This window comes from Ahaetulla prasina, chromosome 5, assembly GCF_028640845.1.
Source record: "Ahaetulla prasina isolate Xishuangbanna chromosome 5, ASM2864084v1, whole genome shotgun sequence".
Classification (NCBI taxonomy): domain Eukaryota; kingdom Metazoa; phylum Chordata; class Lepidosauria; order Squamata; family Colubridae; genus Ahaetulla; species Ahaetulla prasina.
The window spans coordinates 21003812-21030577 of NC_080543.1; positions in this window are offsets into that span (position 1 = coordinate 21003812).

The following is a 26766-nucleotide window of genomic DNA, read 5'->3' on the forward strand; positions in this document are numbered from 1 at the left end:
GGTCCGGTAGTAGTTGGCGGCCCAGCAGGCGCTGAACATCCTTCACCCGACGAGGGCTTCCCAGCTACACAAAGCTTCTACTTTACATGGGTCCATGGCTATGCCTCGGGCGAGATGATATGCCCGAGGAATTCTATGGAAGTCCGGAAGAAGACGCATTTCTCCAGCTTCGCATTGAGTTGTTGCTCCATAGCGTTGCAGAACCAGACTGACGTGTCGAAGGTGGCTTTCCTGGACCGGGAGTAAATCAGGATGTCGTCAGGTAGATAACCACGAACCGATCCAACATGTCTCGGAACACGCTGCTCATGAAGTGCTGAAAACGGCGGAGCATTGGTCAACCCAAATGGCATGACAGTGTATTCGTAGTGTCCGTATCGGGTGCCGAATGCCGCCTTCCATTCGCCTCCTTCTCGTATCCGCACCAGGTTGTAGGCCCCGGAGATCGAGCTTGGTGAAGATCGTGGCCTCCGCAACCTTTCCAGTAGCTCCGGGATGAGCGGCAGGGGGTAGCGATTCCGCACCGTAATGGCGTTTAGCCGGCGGTAATCACAGCATAGGCGCAAGTCCCCTGTCTTCTTCTTCACAAAGAGGACCGGGGCCGAGAGAGGGGACTTTGAAGGCCGGATGAACCCTCGGGCCAGGTTTTTGTCCAGGAAGTCCCTGAGGGCGGCCAACTCGGGCTCCGACATGGAATACAGGCGTCCCACAGGCAGTGGTGCGTTGGGCAGAAGGTCCACGGGGCAATCGTAGGGCCGATGCGGGGGTAGTCGGTCCGCCTCCTTCTCGCTGAACACGTCGGCGAAGTCCGTCAGCTCAGGAGGCAAGGTGATGGCAGCGGGGGGGACGTTCTGGCCGGCACAGGTGTGGCGGATGTGACCGACGCACTGCAGACTCGGGAAAGAGATGGCGTCCCGCGACCAGGCCACCTGAGGATCGTGGGTCCGAAGCCAGGCCAACCCAAGGACCAAGGGAAAATGAAGGTCCGCCGTGACATAAAACTGGATCGCCTCCTCATGGTCCCCAATAGCCAGGCGCAAAGGCTGGGTGGCAAATTTAATGGGGCCGGACACCAGTTCTCGCCCATCAATTGTCTCTACCTGCATCGGAGGGTCCACCGGAACCACGGGGACCGCAAACTGGGTCACAAAGGCCTGGTCCATAAAGTTTGTTGTGGCCCCTGAGTCCACCAGCGCATGCGCCTGGAGCCCGTCCGACTGGTTCCCCAACCATATCCGTGTGTCCAGAATCAGATGCCGAGGGGGCCCAGAGTCTACTTCCGCAACGTCCAGTGGGGGCTTAGTACGCGTTCGACCTAGGGTTTCCCGAGGTCGGGCCTGCCCGCTTCCCGATTGGTCACGCTGTGATTCGGGGACGGCGTCGTGCCCCACTTCGCTTTCTGGGGCAAGAAGCGCGGTGGCCGGGCTCCCCACAGTACAGGCACAATCCCCTTGGCGCCCGGTTCCGCCTCCTGGGCTGTTAGGCGAGGTCTGGCCGCTCCCAACTCCATGGGCTCTTCCGCAGCGGTTACAAAACGTGGGGCGACCCTGGGTGCTGGTGGTGCAGGAAGTGGGGTGCAGATGTCGACGGAGGGTCCCGGGGTGCGACGGGACGGTCGCTGGCAGACGGGCATCGAGGCGGAGACAAAGGCACCAAGTTGTCGAGGGTCCGCGCGCCCACGCTGGCCAGCTCGTCTTGCAATTCCTCTGAGAGTCCCTCCTGGAACGCTGCCCACCAGCGCTGCATCATTCCAGTCAGAGTCCTGGCACAAAAGACGAAATTCGCGATGTACTCCTGCAGGGGCGTTTCCCTTGACGGAGTTCCTTAAGGCGCCTGGTTGCCGCCAGCATTCGAACGGGTCCTCATACATGGTGCGAGGTGCTGCCAAAACGCTGTTGGTCCGCCAGCAGGGGCTGTCCTGGAGCAAGAGGGCGTGGCCCATCGAGCAGCCGAGCCGGAAAGAAGGTTAATCACGAAGGCCACCTTAGCCCGGTCGCCTGGGAAATCCTCTGGCCTCATAGCCATGTAGAGCTGGCACTGTCCCAAGAAGGTCGGGAACATCTCAGGCTGCCCAGAAAACTTATCCGCACGGTTATCGGGCACTTGCGGCGAGGAGGAGGAGTGGGAGGATGGGGGGCTGCAGGCACATTCCTGGCAGCAAGTTGGCCTGCCAAGTGAGCCACTTGCTGCTGGAGCTGTTGATTAGCCGCGTAGCTGCTCTAACTGCTGCTGTACCTGCTGCTGGTCCATCTTTGGTGGAAGATGTTTTAGTCAGGTCTTGGACAAAATGTTCTGTTTCCCTTCCCCCAATACTCCCAGCAAAGAGTCCGTCAGAGGCCTTCCTTTTTTTCCTTTTATTTACATAGATACATGTCCTGGCCACGTCTACCCACGGGCCTGCCAAGTTTCTGGAGATAACGAGGAAATTATAGATAAGGCCAGAATTACTCACGAATATATTCTTCCCTCCATGAAATAGTTAGCTCGCGCCAAATTCATTGCTTTGTCCAAGACAAAAAACCAGGAAGTCCCGCCTCCTATTTATAGTCTCTGCAGATGTCACTGCATGACAATTATGACTTGGCTTTGTCCCAACTCTTCCGCTGCTGCGCACGTCGATCAAGCCTTCGTAATCTTGCGTCCCTCCAAAACTGTTCTTGGGGCGTTGCCAAATCAGAAGAAGGCCCGGGAGAATCAGGCCGTGCCGGCCCCTCCCTTTGAGTGGGTGCCAGGGAGGGAGAGGGCTCAAGAGAAACAGGGCTTGCCAGGTCTTCTCCCTCATTTTCTGAATCATCCGAGTCCAGGAGTCTGGGTCCAGGAACCTGGGTCACAACATTGCCTTTCTGGTTCTAATATTCTACATTTCCAACAATATTTGTATATTTTTAAAAAGCAGTCAACATTTTAAACCCTTTTGTTTTTCTGCCTGGCATATATCTGTCCACTTTAAGCTCACAGTACCATGGAATTATCTACCTATGAATCATTTTCTTATTACAACGATAGAATCGTGAATAATGTGGCTATACATAGTTAGTGATACTTGGCCTAAGTTCATTACAGGTAGTCCTTGACTTACAACAGTTCATTTAGTGACTGTTCAAGTTGCAATGGCACTGAAAAAACACCTATGACTGTGTTTCACACTTGTGACCTTTGTAGCATCCCCATGGTCATGCGATCAAAATTCAGATGCTTGGCAACTGACTCATATTTACAATGGTTGCAGTATCCTGGGGTCACGTGATCCCTTCTTGTGACCTTCAGACAAGCAAAGCCAATGGGGAAGCCAGATTTACTTAACAACCGGGTGACCAACTGATCACCTGCAGCGATTCATTGAACAAATGAGGCAAGATCGGTCATAAAATGGGGCAAAACTCACTTCACAAATGTTTCACATGACAACAGAAAATTTGGGCTCAGTTGCGGTCGTAGGTTGAGAACAACCTGTATTGATACGTGATCATGATCAGTGGTGAAATTCAATTTTTTTGACTACGGGTTCTGTGGGCGTGGCTTGGTGGGCATGGCAGGGGAAGGATGCTGCAAAATCTCCATTCCCACCCCACTCCAGGGGAAGGATATTGCAAAATCTCCATTCCCACCCCACTACCGCCAGAGGTGGTATTTGCCAGTTCTCCAAACTACTCAAAATTTCCACTACCTGTTCTCCAGAACCTGTCAGAACCTGCTGGATTTCATCCCTGATCATGTTGCTGTTACAACATATACCATATGAGCTTTTCTCTGTAAGGTATTCTCCTTTTGTGTTGGGACTAAGATTCCCAGAATTGTGAGGGTTGAATGTTTATAGAACCACATCTAGAGAACTCTAATCCCAAACCAAAATCTGCCTTACAGATTTTTACACACACACACACACACACATATAGTTTTAAAGATTAATGCCAAACAAAGAAAACCAACAAAGAAAAGGATAAATAAGAGAAATAAAAACAGTATGAACAGTATCTCTGGGGAGTGTTAAGTTTCCAGCTTTAGTTACCACCATCTACAGAACCGATTTCTTGATATGTTTTGCTGACAATGTGGCTAATCTGTTTTCCATACCAAGATCACTAAATCCTAAAGCCCCATACTATCCAATGGGGGAAAAATCCTTACAACATAATTTAAACTGCACTGAAGCTTTCCATTTTAAACAAGTCAAAAATGGTGATTTTAGAAGAATGTTTGCTGTATGCTAAAGAGAAAGATAAAAAAAAATATTTTATAGATGGCACTTAGATCCCAAAAAATTATCATGTATGTATCCTGATATCCAAGCGAAATGTTGGAGGTGTGACTGTGATGACGCTACATATTTTCATATTTGGTGGACTTGCAAGAAAATTAAGGCCTTTTGGATAAGAATTTGGTGGATTATTCAAAATGTCCTGAAGAAGAAGATAAAGTTCCTGCTGCAATTTTTCCTTTTGGGAATTATAACGGATTGTACAGGGATTGAGACTAAATTGATTCTGAATTTAATAACAGCAGCAAGGCTGTTGATTGGACAATACTGGAAGAAAAAAGAGTTACCTACAATAGAAGAATGGATATTGAAAGTCACTAATTTGGCTGAGATGGCTAAAATCTCAGCTTTTTTGAAAGACAATACGCAGGAAAGATATTTAATTGAATGGAAAAAATGGATTGATTATTTACAAAACAGATATCAGATTAAGAAATATCCGATTGCCTTTGAATAATTAGGAAGTATTATTTTATGTAATGGGGGGGTTGGGAAATGAAAAGATTTGGATGAGGTTAATTGGATTAGAAGGGAAAATTTTACTCTATGTTTGGTTTATGTATAACAATACCTTGTGATTGACCCGGGAAGCCGGGGGAGGGGGAAGGGGTTTTGTGGGGGGAGGGGGAAAAGGGGGGAAATGTTTTTGTTTCTTAAAACTTTTTCAATAAAAAAAAATATGGACTGTAGTGTGAGAGATTGTAGGGGTTTTTTTGGGGGGGGCGGGGAAGTATGACACAGTTGGTAATGAGATGGATAGTCACAAAAAAGCAAAAACTGAGCCATTTGGTCTCAATTTTAAGCAATGTGCTTTGGTCTGTAATATTGTTCATGACCCTTCAAAAACCATAGAATTTTTCGTAAGCATCTTGTTTTCTGCATTTAAAGAGGAGGAACTATTCTACTCTACTGCCATCTATCTACAATGGAAATCTCAGATATTTTCTGATTGTATGCTCTGATTTCATACTTCTTATCTCAGAACTGGCATTATTGTTTTCTTTTGGATTTGTCTTTAATTTAATATTTATATATCATTGATTTTCAGGGTTTTATTTTCTTCATTAAAGCCAATACACACTATACCCGTGATGGTGAACCTATGACATGCGTGCCAGAGGTGGCACACAATACCCTTTCTTTGGGCACGCAAGCCATCACCCCAGTTCAGCTCTGCTGCGCATGCACGCATGCCTCCTGCTGGCCAGCTTGTCTTCAGGTCTGTGCCATGCAAGCACAGGGGGTGGGGTGCATATGGAGGGTGCACGCACATGTGCGGGGGCCGCATGCGCAGGGGTCAGGGTGCATGTGCAGGGCCACATGCACATTGCATTTTGGGGGTTTGGGCATGCAGACGCACATTCTCGCGCTCGTGCACACACTTTGGGCACCCAGTCCGGAAAAGGTTAACCATCACTGCTTTATACTTATAGACCAGTCTTAAGACTGTCCCCTCCAGCATGCATTCACTTGTTTGATTATCACTGCATTGTTTTTTTTCATTGCACATTTTCTATATATGTTACGGGGAAAATTTAGAAAGACTTTGGTGCTGTACCTAACCCTGGATCATTCATCACCGGGATTCACAATGTGTTCACCAATGCTTCCCTTGATGCCTGCTAGGCTCCTTGTCCCATTTTATTTGTTTTAAGATTATTTTAAATTTGAAGAAAAGGAAAGCAGCATACTGGAAAGCAAAGTGTTCCCCTTCAAAAACAATAGTTTAAAAATTCCAAGGATGCTTCAGTCTTTGCCATATCCAAAGAAGCAGTTTTATAAAGTAAGAATGTTAAAGACTGCAGCATGCCAAGAAAAAGGAGAAACAAGGGGAACAAGAAAAAAAAAGAAAAGAAGTGGGATCGAGGTCAAATAGAATAATAAGTATCCTCACTAGTTTCCTTCTGATGATTGTGTTTCTTTTGATTAGCCACTAGCTAGCTGCTATGGTGGACAGTAAGCACTTAGAGTTACATACTGCTTCATAGTGCTTTACAGCATTCTTTAAGTGGTTTACAGAGTCAGCATTGTTGCTCCTAACAAGCTGGGTCCTCATTTTGGCAACGTCGGAATGATGGAAGTCAGAGTCAACCTTGAACTAGGATCAAACTCCTAGCAGTGAACAGAACCAGCCTGCAATGCTGCATTGTAACCACTGCACCACCACAACTCAATTTGTGAGAGTACCAATAACAGTGATGGCTAATCTTTTCTGGACAGAGTGCCCGAACCCCAAAATGCAATGCACAGTGGAGCTGAACTGGGGCAACAGCTCATGTGCCATCAGAGAGTGCGCTATTTGCCATCTCTGGCACACGTGCCATAGGTTCGCCATCATGGACCTATAACATGCTCTCAAAATTTCAATTGTGCCCCAAATATTTGAGGATCATTGAACTAGCATACCGTGTTTTCACCAAAATAAGACCCTGAACCCTGAAATAAGCGCTTGGCCTTATTGCCATGCACTCAAAGCCCGATTGGGTTTATTATCAGGGGATGTCTTATTTTGGGGGAAGCAGGGTATTAGCAATATATTATTGTTTTTTATTATTTTATTTATTTTATATTATTAGATTATTATTTTATTTTATTTTTTATTTTTATTTATTTCTGCCTTCCAGTCATTTTGACTTCTGGTGATTGCTTCGGCAAGTTCTTGCAATTTTTTTGGCAAGATGTTCAGGAAAAAATGGTTGTTGCCTGCATCCTAGGGCTGAGAGAGAGAGGGCATGACCCCCTAGGTCATCCAGCTGACTTTGTGCCTAAGGCAGGACTAGAACTCACAATCTCCCATTTTCTAATCTGTGGTGTTTAACCGTTTTACCAAAGTGGCTCTTAATTTAAGATCTATAATCTAATATATTTAGTTGTACAATTTAGATACAGTAGTTAAAGGCCCCAAGCTAGGAAATGGGAGACTATGAGTGGCAGTCTTGTCTTAGGCACGGCTTTATGACCTTGTGCAGTTAATATCTCTACTGCCTACTTGTCAAAAAATCTGCAGGGCCTTGTCCATGCAGTTGCCAGGAATCAAGAATGACTTGAAGATATTTAATATCCTCAAGTGACTAGGTGTCTCAATGGCTAATACACTGAGCTTGTCAATCAGAAAGCTTGGCAGTTCAGTGGTTTGAATCCTTAGCACAGGTCTCCTGAGTGAGCAGGGGGTTGGACTAGATGACCTCCAGGGTCCCTTCCAACTCTATTACCGTTACTGTTCTTATATCATAAACAATAACAGCAGCCCAGGAGCATAGAGGGACAGCCCTTAAGGCTTACACGTTTACATAAGTATAACTCTGTTGGTTCAGCAAGTTTGTCCCAAAACATGTTTACTCTAACAGAAAGGCATATTAACTTGTCTAAGAAGATGTAGTCTGTGGTTTGGCATGAACCATCAAAATCCTGTATTAGCCAAGCCAACTTCCCTAGAGAGTTTTTCTTCAGCTTTAAAATGTTTCTGATCTGCACATTTTTCTTTAAATGGTTTAAAACTGAAAGTAAATAGTCCTTAAAGGAGATAGAATTAACAATACTAGTTATCCATTTTTAAAGGATGGATGGATATATGATTAGATGATAGATAGATAGATAGATAGATAGATAGATAGATAGATAGATAGATAGATAGATAGATAGATGATAGATGATAGATGGATGGATGGATGGATAGATGATAGATAGATAGATAGATAGATAGATAGATAGATATTGATTTAGCTTCGATATCTCTTCATCTTTTGAATCAGAAGAACACCCATTAACCTGCTAAACAATGCCTAGCTTTGTTAGCAAAGTAGTTGAGTGCCAATAAATTAACTGAGAATTCTAGCAAGATGGTAATCTTGGGAGCCGATAATTAACTTGCTTAAGATTTTGTTGTCAGCCTATCTTAGATAGGATCAGCCACTCTGAAAGGCCCATTAGTTACACTCAAACAGTAGACTAAACCCAGGCTGACAAAACACAGTTGCTATTATCACTTAACACACTATACCGAAACAAATAGACACATTATTGCTTATCTTGATAGACTAGTATGTTAGGACAATGGCCAGCAATAGTGAGAGCACAGGGAATGATCTGGATCTGAATTATCAGACTTTGACAATAAGACCAAAAGCAGGTAAATCTATTCATTACTGAACTGGAGGAGCTGGATAAAGACTGGAAGATCACTATGGCCATTCTCAACCCATGGCACCTTTCAAATGTCTTGGACTGAAATGGCTTCATCTTTAGCTAGCGTGAGTTGACATATCCTAAGGAGAAGTGTAATAAATGGTTTATTTTGGATTTCTAACACATTGAGCACTCGTTTTGAGGCAGATTATTCAGGACAAAAGACATTAAAACTACTGGCTGTTCCCAAGGTGATTGTGAGGCTTAGAAAGATGGTGAATTCTAAATGTTTTGAATTGCAGAAATTGCTGTTTTCTTCATATTACAAGAATGCGCATCAAGTTTTAGCATTTTTGAATTCATGAACAGAGCGACAATACTGCATTAACACTACACGCTTAACAAGATCAATTACAAACCTATTAGCTCCATTTAAACAACACCCTAAGCTTGAATTTTAACGTTGGTTTTGTTTCATTTCTCACAACCTAGCATATTGTATGAACGTATTCAGTTAGTTAATGATTCTATGAATTATGCTAACTCAGAAAATGGAAAAATCAACCACCAAAGTATGTGAACACCGCCTATGGTTTTAATTGTTACTTGAGGTAAAATGCTCCGATGAAACATTCATACTAGAAGAACTGACAATTATTGTGGACTATGGGAGACCATTGTGGTTATGCCTACAGGGTCAAAGCCTTTGTCACCAAAATGACAAAAGCCGGGTTGCACTATTGTAATGCAATCTCTCCCCTTTCATCATGAGCCATGATGGCGCAGTGGTTAGAATGCTGTATTGCAGGCGAATTCTGCTGACTGCCAGGGGCTCGATCCTCACCAGCTCAAGGTTGACTCAGCCTTCCATCCTCCCTAGGTCAGTAAAATAAAGACCCAGGTTGTTGGGGGGCAATATGCTGACTCTGTAAACCACTTAAAGAGGGCTGTAAAGCACTGTGGAGCGGTATGTAAGTCTAAGTGCTATTGTTATCATTTGCCCTATACATCTTTGCCATGCACGCTGACACTTCCAAGCCATTATATTGAGAAAACCATCTTCTTGTGCTAGCAGCACTCTACTGCAACTCACTTATAAGATCCATGATAGAAGACCAAACAAAGGAAAAAGAGTAGAACCATAGAAATTCATCCTCCAGCAACACTTCTTTCCTCCAGCAACATCCAGCAACACCCAGTCAGAGAGGGATTTATTTGGCCATTCTTCCCAATCAGCATTTTATTCTTAAGGGGAAAAAATCACTTCCCTCTATGTTTTATGGAGCGATTGCATGGTATTCTTATAAAGGCCAATGCCCCAAATAACTCCAAAGCATGGAACCATGGTCCAAGCTTTTTAGCTTTACATAACTCTAGTCAAATGCCTTTACACAACTCTAGTCAAATGCCTGCAGCAATATAACCAAACATTTTCCTGGATAGAACAAAATGTAAAATCTGTGTCTATGGTCTAATGAGTGGCTAAGAATTCTCTCTTCAGTGGCATACAGGTAATCCTTGACTTACAACTGGTTGCTTAGTGATTGTTCAAAGTTACAACATACCCCCCTTGCAAAAGTACTTATTGCTTGATTTCAAACTTTGTACAGTCACACATAAACCACATGATTTCATGTTGGGTGCTTGGCAACTGAATCATCTTTACAGCCATTTGCAGCATCCTGCAGTCATGGACCACAATTTTTGTCTTGTCTCCCCCCACCATCCTAATTCTGGAAAAACAGTGCCCATTGGATATAATATAGATTTGCTTAATGACTGCAGGATTTGTTTAACAACCAAGGTGTTGCTTCATGACTGCAATGTTCACTTAATTTCTGCTGCAAAAAATGTCATAATGTTGGATCCGGTCATGGGTGACCAGTTAATGACTACAATGACATATACCATAATCCCAGGCTCAATTACAATTGTGGGGTGCCACAGGGGTCGGTCCTTTTGCCTCTTCTGTTCAACATCTATATGAAGCCGCTGGGTGAGATCATCTGTGGTTTTGGGGTGCGATGTCACCTGTACGCTGATGACACCCAGCTGTACATTTCCACCCCAGACTACCCCAACGAGACCGTCGAAGTGATGTCCCGGTGTCTGGAAGCCGTACAGGTCTGGATGGGGAGAAACAGGCTTCGGCTCAACCCCTCCAAGACCGAGTGGCTGTGGATGCCAGCTTCCTGGTTCAGCCAGCTTACTCCATTGCTGACTGTTGGGGGTGAGTCGTTGGCCCCATGGAGAGGGTTCGCAATTTAGGCATCCTCCTGGATGCACGGCTGTCTCTAGAAGACCATTTGACGGCCGTCACCAGGGGGGCTTTTTATCAGGTTCACCTGATTCACCAGTTGCGTCCCTTTCTAGACCGGGTTTCCCTTTGCACAGTCACTCATGCCCTCGTTACATTCCGCCTGGACTACTGCAATGCTCTCTACATGGGGCTCTACTTGAAGAGCACCCGGAAGCTCCAACTGGTCCAGAATGTGGCTGTGCAGGTGATAGAGGGAGCACCTCGTGGCTCCCATGTAACATCTCTCCTGTGCGGACTCCACTGGCTTCCGGTGGTCTTTCGGATGCAATTCAAGTTGTTGGTTACCACCTTTAAAGCGCTCCATGGCTTAGGACCGGGCTATTTACGGGACCGCCTACTGCCACCAACAGCCTCCCATCGACCTGTGTGCTCCCACAGGGAAGACCTCCTCGGGGTACCGTCAGTTAAACAATGTCGACTGGTGGCCTCCAGGGGGAGGGCCTTCTCTGTGGGGGCTCCTGCCCTCTGGAATGAGTTGCCTCTGGGGTTTCGCCAACTCCCCGACCTTCGGACCTTCCGCCGTGAGCTGAAGACTCTTTTATTCCATCGAGCAGGGCTAGCCTAAAAATGTAGTTTTTAATGGGGCTCTAGTTTTATTATTATTGTTAGTTTTTTAGTATTTTGGCCACAAATTATATTAATTTTATTGTGTTTTTAATTTGTATTTATTGTGTTTTTTAAACTGGCTGTTAACCGCCCTGAGTCCTTCGGGAGAAGGGCGGTATACAAATTCAATTATAAATAAATAAATAAATAAATAAAAATTAAGGACAACCTGTGTCATTAATCATGTAGGACAGGGGTATCAAACTCGATTTCATTGAGGGCTGCATCAGGGTTGTGTTGGACCTTGGGGGTCTGGGGTTGGGATGACCAGCTTGAGGTCCCTTGGGTCAGAGGTGCCTGTCATGGCCTGAGTGCTCTGCCAGTGAAAACAGGTGCCCAAGCTTTGTTTTAGGACGCGACTGCCTCCTGCAACCCTCTGCCAGCAAAAATGGAGCTTGGGGGCCCTCCTGAGCTCTGTTTTCGCTGGCAGAGGCACCGCTGGGTCGTTCCTTCACTGTTTCCAGGGTGGGCCAGATCTAAGCACTCTGCAGGCCAAATCCGGCCCTTGGGCCTTGAATTTGACACCCCTGATGCAGGGTGGGCTCCAAATTTTTTTACTATCGGTTCTGTGGGCGTGGTTGGCCAGCCATCACTACCGGTTCTGCGACTGACAGCAAATTTTTACTACCGGTTCCTTCGAACTGGTGCGAACCAGGAGCAGCCCACCACTCCCGATGTAGGAGAAAAACATTGTTTGTGAACTCTTTTTTCCATGCATCTGGAGAGAGTCTGAATTGTCTGTTGATATAAAGGGAGCAGTAACAGTATTCCAGGATACTGAATAGCCTACTTAGATCAGTGTCATTGTTTTCTAACGTTTTCAAAGTTTTTGAAGTGGAAATTCAGTCCATCCTGTTTTTATTGCAGTAAAAAGTCTGCACATTTTTTGTGCCAATTATTGTGGTCTAGAATCCTTACAAATTATGGAAGCCATCCATTTTCAAAATGGTGGCAGGTGTTGCTGCAGCTAGAGTACAAAAGAATTATCACTGAGGGTAGTATGATCTGATTTTATTCAAGGGGACATTTATTTTAGCAAGAGGAGTAATTCATTACTGTTATGGACCTTTTAATCTCTTTCTAATCCTCTTATATTTCCAGGCCATCTGCTTTCAATTCTTTTTTTCATCATTTGACCAGTAGAAGATTAGGAGGAACTGATGAGGTTATGAGGCTCACCTGGAACAATGTTGGGACTTGGTTTTAGGTCCAGATGAGAAATTGTGTTGTAGACATGCATAGATATTTTGGAATGCAATTCTCCCCAAATCATAGCTATGTTTTAAATTGAGAACACAATTAGGTGTTATGAGAAGTGAAATATAGCAAACATCTAATATATGCTTCAGTAAAGCGCACATTCAATCAAATTAAATTCTCTGTCCTTCTTCATCTGGATCCATCACTTTTCTTTTATACAATTTCTGGAACAGTCCTTGAACTAGCTACAATAGAGGAATATGATATAAATAAATTGCATTTTCAAGAAACCATTTTTTTTCCCCTGGACCTTTCTGGTTGTGGCTCTCCTTCACGGTTTTATTTATGTCACTTATAACAATTTATATTCCATAATCTATAACGTATTTCCATTTTTGTTTAACCAGCTCTAAACCAAATTATGTACATATTAAAAATATGTTTTTGTTTCTAAGCGCAGGGTTTAAAATATTAATGGTCAGTGGGATTCTGCCAACACTTCCAGAGATACATTACAAAGGATTGTATTTGAGACAATAAGGGGGTCTGATCCCTGCTGAAGTCCCGGCAGAGAAAAGCAAATTGTTGTTTCATTTACACAGAAATGCTATCAAAGGGAGCCAAAATTAAATTACAGAGGCAAGGCAAAGAGTTGAATTCTACCCACAAAAGTACACACACATTTTCTTTTCTAAAAATAGAAGTATGGGAGAGCTTCAACAGCACATGTAGTCTAACTCTAAATCAGTGAGAGTTTATCCTCTATTTCAGGGCTGTCAAACTCGTGGCCCACGGGCCAGATGCATCACGTGCTGGCCATGCCCATGCACAATTTAACAAAGGGGGGAAAAGTCCCGCTACATCATGTGACAATGCAGCGATGATGTCAGTTTGACACCCCTGCTCTATTACAATTAAAGTGAAAGTTTGGTTTCATTGGTAAAGTAAAGGTAAAAGTAATGGTTTCCCCTTGCACATATGTGCTAGGCATTCTGACTCTAGGGGGTGGTGCTCATCTCTGTTTCAAAGTCGAAGAGCCAGCGCTGCCTGAAGACGTCTCTGTGGTCATGTGGCCAGCATGACTAAATGCCAAAGGCGCACGGAACGCTGTTACCTTCCCACCAAAGGTGGTCCCTATTTTTCTACTGGCATTTTTTACATGCTTTCGAACTGCTAGGTTGGCAGAAGCTGGGACAAGTAACGGGAGCTCACCCCGTTTCATGGCAGCACTAGGGATTCAAACTGCTGAGCTGCTGACCTTTTGATCGACAAGCTCAGCATCTTAGCCACTGAGCCACCATGTCCCTGCTCTATTACAATTGAAGTGAAAGTTTGGTTTCGTTGGTACATTGTTTTAATTTCTAACTAGAGAGAAAGTATGGAAGTTGTTCTATTTGTTTATATCCATAACAATCCTCCCCTCTCCCTCTCCCTCTCCCTCTCCCTCTCCCTCTCCCTCTTCATCTCCATCTATCAGAATAGTGTAACAGAGGATAGGCTAAAATAGGACTTGGGAACTAGGATAGATTTGGTTTAAAAATGATTGGGAAGAAACGTAGACCTCTAATTGTGACAACACTGAAAGGAGCAGGGCTGAAAATTTTGGGCCATATTCTCCATCCCATCATTGGGAAATGGGTGTAGTTAAGACGTACCTGGAATTCAATTGCGCTGAGACCAGATTGAATCTTTCCTCATACTGACAGACATACAAAACACAAGGTGTACTTTGTACAAATCAGGATAAGGCCACGTGCGTCTCTCACAACCCTATTTGCAACCCCCAAACATCCAAAATTCTCCCAGTGAAATGTCATAATAAAATGACTAAAATCAACTTTAACCACCAGTCATTAGCTAGTAGCATTGATCAGCATTAGAACAATTGATCAGTGGAACAACTAGCCTCCAGAAGTTGTGAATGCTCTAACACTGGAAGATTTTTGGAAGAGATTGGACAAACATTTGTCTGAAATGGTATAGGGTTTCCTGCCTGAGCAAATGGTTGGATTAGAAGACCTCTAAGGTCCCTTCCAATTCTGTTACTCTGTTACCACTGTTGATCATAGATCTGTGATGGTGAACCTATGGCAGGTGTGCCTGAAGTGGCATGCGGAGCCATGTCGCCTGGCACGCATGGCGTTGCCCGTTCCTCTTCTCGGTTTCTGGCATGCATGTGCACGCAATGATCTGCTGGCTTTTGTGCATGTGGCAGTGCCAGAAACTGAAAGAACTGATCTTCCATTTTCCAGCGTGAGCATGTGTGCCAGCCAGCTGATTGGCACGTGAACATGCGTGGCAGTAACTGGAAGACTTGCTTGCTGGCACACATGCATGCACCGGAAACCAGAAGTACCTTATCCAGTGCATGCATACACCCTGGGCAGCTCCTCTTCCTGGTCGCGGCCCTGATGATTGCACGCACGCAAAGTGCTCCCTTTTTGGCACTTGGTGCTGCACAAGCGCACTCCCTTTTTGCCTCTCCATGCCGAAAAGGTTTGCCATCACTATCATAGGTCAATAGAATATTTTGCCATTGGAATGTTGCTTTCTATGACAATTTTAATGACTCATTTCTGCAGATGAAGAACCAGATAGGACTGTTTCTTGCAGTACATTATCTATATGAGATTATAAGATTGCATTAACAGATGCTAGAATCAAGGTCACATAAAGTGTTAGCATCGCTTTATAATGCCTTGGTAAGACCACACTTGGAATACTATATCCAGTTTTGGTTGCCAGTCCCAGCTAGTTCTTCATCTGTAGAAACTAGGTCATTAAAATCGCCATAGAAAAGAACATTCCAATGACAAGATGTTCCATTAACCTAGGATAAACAGTGATCAATGCTACCAGCCAATGAAGTATGGTAGTTAAAGTCAGGGGTGCTATTCAGCAGGTTCTGACAGGTTCTGGAGAACTGGTAGTAGAGATTTTGAGTAGTTCAGAGAACAGGCAAATGCCACCTCTGGCTGGCCCCAGAGTGGGATGGGGATGGAGATTTTGCAGTATCCTTCCCCTGCCATGCCTACCAAGCCACGCCCACCAAGCCACACCCACCAAGCCACGCCCACAGAACTGGTAGTAAAAAAACACCACTGGTTAAGGTTGAATTAGGATACCAGATTCAAGATTCCCCTCAACCCAGGGGTGAAATGCTCCCGGTTTGGACCAGCTCGCCCAATCCGGTAGCGATGGCAGTGGGTGGTTCGGAGAACGGTATAAAAAATCCCTGGCCCCGCCCCCTGCCCCTGCTGAGCCGTGCCATCATCAGAGGTTGTTGTTGTTGTTTTTTAGTTTTTCTTCAGCTGAAAACATGCCTTTAAAAGTAAAAAAAAAAAAGCCTTTGAGGATCCCGCGGCTTAGCCGAGATCGTCAGAACCCATTAAAAGTTTTTTAACCAGCCGAAGAGGTTGTAAAAAAAAAGTTTTAAAAGGCTGTTTAAAACTGTTCTCCAAAGCACCTGAGGGTAGAACAAGAAGCAATGAGTGGAAACTGATCAAAGAAAGAAGCAACTTAGAACTAAGGAGAAATTTCCTGACAGTTAGAACAATTAATAAGTGGAACGACTTGCCTTCAGAAGTTGTGAATGCTCCAACACTGGAAATTTTTAAGAAAATGTTAGATAACCATCTGACTGAGATGGTGTAGGGTTTCCTGCCTGGGCAGGGGGTTGGACTAGAAGGCCTCCAAGGTCCCTTCCAACTCTGTTGTTATGTTATGTTATGTTATGGCTCCTCTGGCGATCCCAGCTGAGTTCCTCATCACCAGAACTTTAAAAAACCTGTTTTCTACAAGCTCTTCAGCCGAATAGCTTGTAGAAAACCTCCTTTTAAGAGGTTCTGGGCTGTGACAAGGCACTTACCTAATTAATTGTTCCTTTCGGGCTGGGAAAGCCATGCTTTACATCAGTTGCATCAGCTAGCAACTGAATCTGCCTGCCTGAAATCCATCTCCTCAGTCAGCAACTGAATCTGCCTGCTTTGTTGGCTGAGGAACTCTGGGAATTGAAGTCCACAAATCTTAAAGTTATTCTAAAAAATATAAATAAAATAAAATAATAAAATAAAATATTTCTGCAGCTTTCTGAGATTTGGTGTGTTTCTGTAGTGTTTCACTCTAACTACAAAAACACACAAAATCTCACAAAGCTGTATGTGGCATTGTGTGTGTGTGTGTGTGTGTGTGTCAGTTGTGTTGTGTTGTGTGTGTATAAAGTGTGAAAGTTGGTTTTTGAGCTTTTTGTGGCTGTGTGAGGTTCCTGCATGTTGCAGGGGCCATTTTGGGTGAAGTGCAGTTGCTTTTACATTGTATGTGAGTCAGTTGTGTTGTGTTGTGTTGTGTGTGTGTAAAGTGTGAAAGTTGGTTTTTGGTACCTCTTATTGTTTTGTATACTTTGTTTATTATTTTTATTATTTATTGTTATTGGCCATGCCCACCCAGTCATCTGACCACCAAGCCACGCCCACCAATTAAGCCACGTTCACAGAACCGGTAGGGAAAATTTTTAGATTTCACCAGAGCTAATCATTTTCACTCAATCGACCCCTACCTCATAGAATTCTTGTAGCTGAAGGATGGAATGAGAAAAGTCTGAATATTCTGCCTTTTTTCTTGAGTCAAATACAGTAATAAATCAATATAACTTTTTATGTGTGTTTTTTTTAAAAAAAGAAATGGTCTGGGGTAAATCCCACACCCAAAATAATCCTCTCCTTAATATAATTCTGCAATCCCTTACAATCTAATTCTACTATTTTACGCTCTGAAATTCCACAAAACATCAAACTCAAATAACCTCTTATACAATAGTTATGAATATTCCTTCATGCCTAGGCAATGCTATTTTTCCCCTAAAAGTGAGTCAAGCTAAATTCTGCTCGGTTTTTAAAAAAAAACATATTTGGTTTATTACCTCATTTATGTGTTATTGTTGTTTTTAAGACTTCTTTCTAATGTCAGAAAACACAGCAAGTGCTTTGCTGATCTCTTGGGAATTCACCCCTTTTCTGTGCACAATTCTTGTGTGAGACCAGAAAGGAAAAAAAGAAAAAAACTTGTAAAGTCAGGCTTCCTGAGTTTTCAAGACATTCGGCAACAGCTCTGTTTGTTGATCACTGTATGGTATTGTTTCTGGGGAATATTTCTTTTAATGAAACAGGATACATTTTAGGAGATGTGAGTATGTTCAATTAGTTGCTCATCTAATTCATCTTTTCCAGTTCCAGTGATTCATTTCGTTATTTCTTCTGCACAGCTGTTATGAACAGATGCACACACTGTGTACGTTACGGAAGATTCTGGAAAATACTCAAAATGAGCATTAGCACTGCTTTCCTGTTGTTGTGAAGGAATCTTACAACATGCCAATATCCCAACCAGGTTGTATGATTGGTCAAGCTAGGTTCCAATGACCTCATCAGATTCTCCCAAGGACAATACAGGCAGCGCTATTGGCAAGATGTTTTCTTAGAATTCTGCTAACAACAAATGGTTGATAGTTTGGAGTTGGGGTTTTATTTATTTAGGGGTTTATGGGAAGAGTAGTTTTCTATTTTTAATAAAATGTATATATATCTCAATATATTATGAATCTATCGCAAAAAAAAGAAGCCTTTGAGGATCCCGCGGCTTAGCCGAGATCGTCAGAACCCATTAAAAGTTTTTTAACCAGCCGAAGAGGTTGTAAAAAAAAAGTTTTAAAAGGCTGTTTAAAACTGTTCTCCAAAGCACCTGAGGGTAGAACAAGAAGCAATGAGTGGAAACTGATCAAAGAAAGAAGCAACTTAGAACTAAGGAGAAATTTCCTGACAGTTAGAACAATTAATAAGTGGAACGACTTGCCTTCAGAAGTTGTGAATGCTCCAACACTGGAAATTTTTAAGAAAATGTTAGATAACCATCTGACTGAGATGGTGTAGGGTTTCTTGCCTGGGCAGGGGGTTGGACTAGAAGGCCTCCAAGGTCCCTTCCAACTCTGTTGTTATGTTATGTTATGTTATGGCTCCTCTGGCGATCCCAGCTGAGTTCCTCATCACCAGAACTTTAAAAAACCTGTTTTCTACAAGCTCTTCAGCCGAATAGCTTGTAGAAAACCTCCTTTTAAGAGGTTCTGGGCTGTGACAAGGCACTTACCTAATTAATTGTTCCTTTCGGGCTGGGAAAGCCATGCTTTACATCAGTTGCATCAGCTAGCAACTGAATCTGCCTGCCTGAAATCCATCTCCTCAGTCAGCAACTGAATCTGCCTGCTTTGTTGGCTGAGGAACTCTGGGAATTGAAGTCCACAAATCTTAAAGTTATTCTAAAAAATATAAATAAAATAAAATAATAAAATAAAATATTTGTGCAGCTTTCTGAGATTTGGTGTGTTTCTGTAGTATTTCACTCTAACTACACAAACACACAAAATCTCAGAAAGCTGTATGTGGCATTGTGTGTGTATGTGTGTGTGTGTGTGTCAGTTGTGTTGTGTGTGTGTATAAAGTGTGAAAGTTGGTTTTTGAGCTTTTTGTGGCTGTGTGAGGTTCCTGCATGCTGCAGGAGCCATTTTGGGTGAAGTGCATCTGCTTTTACATTGTGAATCAGCTTTGTTGTGTTGTGTGTGTGTAGAGTGTGAAAGTTGGTTTTTGGTACCTCTTACTGTTTTGTATACTTTGTTTATTATTTTTATTATTTATTGTTATTGGCCACGCCCACCCAGTCATCTGACCACCAAGCCACACCCACCAATTAAGCCATACCCACAGAACCGGTAGGGAAAATTTTTAGATTTCACCAGAGCTAATCATTTTCACTCAATCGACCCCTACCTCATAGAATTCTTGTAGCTGAAGGATGGAATGAGAAAAGTCTGAATATTCTGCCTTTTTTCTTGAGTCAAATACAGTAATAAATCAATATAACTTTTTATGTGTGTTTTTTAAAAAAAGAAATGGTCTGGGGTAAATCCCACACCCAAAATAATCCTCTCCTTAATATAATTCTGCAATCCCTTACAATCTAATTCTACTATTTTACGCTCTGAAATTCCACAAAACATCAAACTCAAATAACCTCTTATACAATAGTTATGAATATTCCTTCATGCCTAGGCAATGCTATTTTTCCCCTAAAAGTGAGTCAAGCTAAATTCTGCTCGGTTTTTAAAAAAAAACATATTTGGTTTATTACCTCATTTATGTGTTATTGTTGTTTTTAAGACTTCTTTCTAATGTCAGAAAACACAGCAAGTGCTTTGCTGATCTCTTGGGAATTCACCCCTTTTCTGTGCACAATTCTTGTGTGAGACCAGAAAGGAAAAAAAGAAAAAAACTTGTAAAGTCAGGCTTCCTGAGTTTTCAAGACATTCGGCAACAGCTCTGTTTGTTGATCACTGTATGGTATTGTTTCTGGGGAATATTTCTTTTAATGAAACAGGATACATTTTAGGAGATGTGAGTATGTTCAATTAGTTGCTCATCTAATTCATCTTTTCCAGTTCCAGTGATTCATTTCGTTATTTCTTCTGCACAGCTGTTATGAACAGATGCACACACTGTGTACGTTACGGAAGATTCTGGAAAATACTCAAAATGAGCATTAGCACTGCTTTCCTGTTGTTGTGAAGGAATCTTACAACATGCCAATATCCCAACCAGGTTGTATGATTGGTCAAGCTAGGTTCCAATGACCTCATCAGATTCTCCCAAGGACAATACAGGCAGCGCTATTGGCAAGATGTTTTCTTAGAATTCTGCTAACAACAAATGGTTGATAGTTTGGAGTTGGGGTTTTATTTATTTAGGGGTTTATGGGAAGAGTAGTTTTCTATTTTTAATAAAATGTATATATATCTCAATATATTATGAATCTATCGCAAAAAAAAAAAAGCTCCAATGTGCAGAATAAAAGTGAAAGAGCTGTGGTGGTACAGTGGTTAGAATGCACTACTGCAGGCTGCTTCTGCTGACTGTTGGCTGCCTGCAATTTGGCAGTTCAAATCTCACCAGGTTCAAGGTTGACTCAGCCTTCCATCCTTCTAAGGTCAGTAAAATGAGGACCCAGATTGTTGGGGGCAATAGGCTGACTCTGTAAACTGCTTAGAGAGGGCAGGAAAACAATGTGAAGTGGTATATAAATGCTAAATGCTATTGCTGGAGGATTGGAGGCTAAAACATATAAAGAACGGTTGCAGGAACTGGATATGTCTAGTTTAATGAAAAGAAGGACTAGGGGAGACATGATAGCAGTGTTCCAATATCTCAGGGGTTGCCACAAAGAAGAGGGAGTCAAGCTATTCTCCAAAGCACCTGAGGGTAGAACAACAAGCAATGGGTGGAAACTGATCAAGGAAAGAAGCAACTTGGAACTAAGGAGAAATTTCCTGACAGTTAGAACAATTACATTTGCTTCCAGAAGTTGTAAATGCTCCAACACTGGAAGTTTTTAAGAAGAGATTGGATAACCATTTGTCTGAAGTGGTGTAGGGTTTCCTGCCTAAGCAGGGGGTTGGACTAGAAGACCTCCAAGGTCCCTTCCAACTCTGCTATTCTGTTATTCTGCTATTGCTATTTTCTTTAAAATATCTTGTTTGTTTTCAGTGGTCTTCCTTTGCACAAATGCTTCATACAGGAAGCTGTCGACTTACAACAGTTCATTATTTGACTGTTCGAAGTTACAGAAAAGGCACAGAAAAAAGTGACTTATGACCACTTTTTACAATTTTTACCATTGCAGCATCCCCAGGCGATCAGAAGTCAGATGCTTGGCAACAGACTCATATTTATGACTGTTGTGGTATCCAGGGGTCATGTGATCACCTTTTGGGACCTTCTGACAAGCAAAGTCAATGGGGAAGATTTACTTTACAACCATGTTACTTAACAGCTGCAGTGATTCATTCAACAACTATGGCAAGAAAGGTCTTAAAATGGGGCAAAACTCTCTTAATAACTGTCTCATTTAGCAGCAGAAATTTTGGGCTCAATTGTAGTCGTAAATTGAGGATTACCTGTAATATCTAACAGATGTATACTTCTTCAATTACAAATACAATGTTTTCTTCTATCTGTGGTTTCCAGCTCGGGCATTTTTTAAAATGTATGGACTTTCAATTTCCAAAATCTTCCAACCAGCAGAGCCACTAGGAAATTGAAGACTGCTGAGATTGGAGAATGCTGACTTACAAAATGCAAAAATGCTGAGTTACTGCATTTTTGTTTTTCCTATTCTTGTTTCAAGTAGATGCTTGATTCTGCTTAATTTGTTATTATAGATCTCTTTTTGATCAGGCAATGTGTGACAGATATCACACATATGTTGAAGACTACTTTAGCTTCAATTGCAACAATACACGAGCACACAATAGATTTAAGCTTAATGTTAACCGCTCCAATCTTGATTGTAGAAAATATGACTTCAGTAACAGAGTTGTTAATACTTGGAATACACTACCTGACTCTGTGGTCTCTTCCCAAAATCCCTAAAGCTTCAACCAAAAACTGTCTACTATTGACTTCACCCCATTCCTAAAAGGTCTGTAAGGGGCGTGCATAAGAGCACAAGCGTGCCTACCATTCCTGTCCTATTGTTTCCCTCCATTATATCCAATTAATATAGTTATTATATACTCATGCTTATATATATGATTATGTATTGTTTAGTTATTTCATGTTTATGCTTATATATACTGTGTGACAAAATAAATAAATTAAATAAATAAATAAATAAAAATATTGGTGTTGATAAATGGATACTACATTTGAAAGGGTGATGTCATATCTTCCTGGACAACTGTGCAGTGTTGTGGTCTGCCAGCAGCCTCCGGAGCTGGCAATGGAGTCGGACAGCGATAAGGCAGAGGAAGAACATGGGCCAGTCCTGGAGGCTGGGGAAGGTCTGGATGAGGGCTCTGCATCAGAGGCAGAGGTGGGGCCAGGGTCATCTGGGTGGGTGCGGACTCCAGAGCCTCCAGAGGCTGACAGTAGTGAGGCAGAGGAACAGGAGGAGCCTGTTCCTAGTGCACAAATGAGAAGAGCTGCAGAAGGCAAGAGCAGCTAAAGCAAAGAGGACGACTCAGGAGTAGGGCCAAGAGATGATTGGTTCTTCCCATAAGGCTTAAAAGACCAGCAATGGCATTTGGGCTCTTTGACAGAAAACAACATTGATAGCCTTGCTTCTTGTCTTGCTGTATTTATTTCTTGTCGGCTTTTGAACTTTTGCCAAGAAAATTGATTAATGCTTCTGCGCATGTCCAAGATGGCGCCGCCCTGCTGATCGGGGGCGCGGCGACGGGCCTTACGGGCTCTTTTTGGGTCTGGGGGGGCCTTAATACCATCATAGGCCCCCGCCCTGATGGAGGAAGATCCAGCCACCCGTAAATAGGGTGGCTGGCGCTGGCGACTCGCTGGGCGTTGGGAGAAGCCCCGGAGTCACGGCGGAGCCACGGCGTCTCAGAGGTAATCCTGGCGGCCTAGCGGCCTGCCGAGCCGCCGCCAGCCTTTTCGGCGGCGGCGGCGGCGGCGGCGCGGGGGAAGCAGCGCCCCTGGACCCCTGCCTGGAAGACTTGGCCAGTTTGGAAGTTGGGTTTGGAGTTTGGGCGTCTCCGGTGGCGATGGGAGGGCCGGAGGCTGCGCCCAATGAAGATCTGGAGGGCCCGGCTCCATCGGCCTCTTTGAACCTGCGGTGGCGGCGGCGGCCTGGCCCTTCCCTCTCCGTCGGGCGTTGGCACCGTGAGCCCTGGGTCTGCTGGCGGATTTGGCGACGGTGTCCCCTCTCATCTGGGGAGCTCCAGTGGCCTGCTCGCGGTGGCGATGGGGGCGCCCGTGGCGATGGCCTGGCGGAGGCGGTGGCGGCGGCCTGCCCGGTGCTGAAGTGGCGGATGGCCCGATAGGCCCAGGGTGGCTGTGACCTTGCCCTAGTGGCGCGGATATGTGGCAGCGCGGAGGAAGGCCCGCGGGTCCAGCGGACACCCCTCCACTATTTACCATCTTTATAACATCTCTACCATCGTTCCTCTCCCCTTCTTCCTTAGCCCACCCCAGGTCGTTTGTATGGGGTGGTGAACTGACTGAGTCAGCGGTTTTGTCATCTACCGCACATGGATTATCTCGAACTATTTCCCATCAGGACAGACTGGTCATGGTCATTTTATCATCTGTTATGACTTTTGCTGCCAACTTGACCAGCCCAGGATGGGCCTTGCCCGGACCGTCTCAGTGATGCGAACATTTACCGCGGCTGACCTTCTTGCCCTGCGAGATGCCCTCTCGGGTCTGGCCCTCAGATTATCGAGGCCCACCTTGAGGACGGGCTTTGGAGTCCCGAGAGGTGGCATGCTAAAAAATAGGAGGCTTAGGGTTTTAATTGGCTGTTTTAATAGATTTTTAAGGGAGTTTTAAAGGGATTTTAAGGGGAGGAAACCGACGGGCTTGGGTTGGGGGTGGGAGGAGGGTGGGTGTTGGGGTAACCCGTCGGGGAGTCAGTTCCTGCACATGCTCGTGGCGGGGTTGGTGGGTCCGAGGTCATGGGGAGTCGGTGTTCCATTGGTCGAGGTGGTGCTATTTCCACGGTAAGGGGAGGGGCAGATATGGCGGAAGTGGGGCTCATATCGTGTTAGGGGTGCGCTCGATGCTTACAGGCGATCGCGCGCCCGAGCCTCAAACTTCTCCCGTTCCCGGATGGTCAGGATCCTCAGGGCCCTGGCCTTGGCTGATGTTATGCAATGCACGGTCCGTGGCCAATAAGGCCCCCTAATTCACGATCTTATTCAGGGGTGCAGCGGACCTTATGGGCGCATGGAGACCTGGTTGGGCCCAGAAGGGGCGTGCCCTTGTTCAGATGTGCCCACGGGTTTCCGAGCATTTCATCAGCCGAGGGCCAGGGTAGGGGTGGTGGGGTGGCGGTTGTGATTAGAGAGAGTCTAGAGCTGAGGGAGACCACTGTACCTCAGATTGCCGGGTGCGAATCCCTCTTTGTGAGATGGGGTCATAGATGTCAGATGGGCTTGCTGGTCGCGTACCTGGCTCCTTGCTATGTGACAGCTGCCCTGCCCGAGCTCCTGGAGGTGCTTGCTGGGGTGGTAGTTGTGACCCCCAGACTTTTAGTCGTGGGGGACTTTAACTTGCCATCGACCGACTCGTCATCGACGGTAGCTCGGGAGTTCATGGCTTCCATGACGGCCTTGGACCTGACCCAAGTAGTTGATGGCCCTACTCACGTTGGGGGTGGCACTCTGGACCTGATTTTTGTCTCTGGTCAGTGGTTGAGAGATCTGGACTTAAAGGAAATAGTCATTGAACCTTTGTCATGGTCAGATCACTCTCTTCGCCTGGACTTTCTGACCGCCATTCACCACCGCAGGGAGACGGAGCCGACACGTTGGTTCCGGCCCCAGGCGCCTGATGGACCCGGAGGGGTTCCGGACGGAGCTTGGGCCATTTCCTGAGGGTCTGGCTCACGGCTCGGCTGAGGAACTTGTTGCGGCCTGGGAACGGGCCGCGCGGGGCCTTAGACCGGTCGTGCCTTTGCGACCTCTGACCCGGCGCAGGTCCCAACCAGCTCCTTCGTACTCCGAGGAGCTGAGAGAGATGAAGCGCCGGAGAAGACGCCTAGAGAGTTCCTGGAGGTCTAGCCGTTCAGAAGCTGATCGGACACTAGTGAAGTCCTATACTAGGGCTTACCTAGTGGCAATGAGGGAAGCGAGGCGCATCACGCCTCCTCATTGCATCGGCAGATAACCGCCCAGCCGCCCTGTTTGGGTGACCCGCTCCCTCCTACACCAGGGGCGGGATGACCCGCTGCAGGGACGTGCTGAGGAGTTTAACGGTTATCTATACGATAAAATCGCTCAGCTTCGGGATGGTTTGGACCAAGATTGCGGTGATACGGGTGAGACGGCTGAGGGTGGTCTTGGTGACATTGTATGGGATGAGTTTGACCCTGTCGCTCCGAGGACATGGACAGGTTGTTGGGAGGCTGAATGCCACCACATGTTTATTGGACCCGTGCCCTCCTGGTTGGTGCTGGCCACGCAGGAGGTGACACGAGGCTGGCTCCAGGCGATTACGAGCGCTTCTTTGGTGGAGGTGTCTTTCCGCCGCCTTGAAAGAGGCGGTGGTGAGGCCCTCCTCAAGAAGCCTTCCTGGACCCGCTGTTTTAGGTAATTATCGTCGTCTCCAACCCGCTCATGGCGAAGGTTGTAGAGAGTATGGTGGCATATCAGTTTCCCTTGCACCTGGATGAAACTGTCTATCTAGACCTGCTCCAGTCCGGTTTCCGACCCGGTTACAGCACGGAGACGGCTTTGGTCGCGTTGGTGGATGATCTCTGGAGGGCCAGGGATAGGGGTTGTTCCTCTGCCCTGGTCCTATTAGACCTCTCAGCGGCTTCGATACCATCGACCATGGTATCCTGCTGCGCGGTTGGGGATTGGGAGTGGAGGCACCGCTTATCGGTGGTTCTCCTCCTATCTCTCCGACCGTCGCAGTCGGTGTTGACAGGGGGCAGAGGTCGCCCCGAGGCGCCTCACTTGTGGGTGCCGCAGGGTCGATTCTCTCGCCTTCTGTTTAACATCTACATGAAGCCGCTGGGTGAGATCATCAGTGGTTTCGTGTGAAGTACCAGCTGCGCGGATGACACCCAGCTGTACTTTTCACACCGGACCACCCCAACGGTTATCAAGTGCTGTCCCGGTGTCTGGAGGCCGACGGGTCTGGATGGGGAGAAACAGGCTCAAGCTCAATCCTCCAAGACAGAGTGGCTGTGGATGCCGCATCCCGCACAGTCAGCTAACTGCTGACCATCGGTGGCGAGTCACTGGCCCCGGCGGAGAGGGTGCGCAACTTAGGCGCCTCCTGGATGAACGGCTGTCTCTAGAAGATCATTTGACGGCCGCTCCAGGAGAGCGTTCTACCAGGTTCGCCTGGTGCGCCAGTTGCGCCTTTCTGGACCGGGAGGCCCTATGCACGGTCACTCACGCCTCGTGACGCCTCGCCTGGATTACTGCAACGCCTCACATGGGGCTCCCTTGAAGGGCATCCGGAGGCTACAGTTAGTCCAGAATGCGGCTGCTGGTGATAGATGGAGCCCTCGTGGCTCCCGTGATAACACCCATCCTGCGCAGGCTGCACTGGCTACCTGTGGCCTTCGGTGCGCTTCAAGGTTTTGGTGACCACCTTTAAAGCGCCCATGGCATAGGGCCGGGTTATTACGGGACCGCCTACTGCGACCAGATACCTCTCACCGACCCGTGCGCTCTCACAGGAGGGACTCC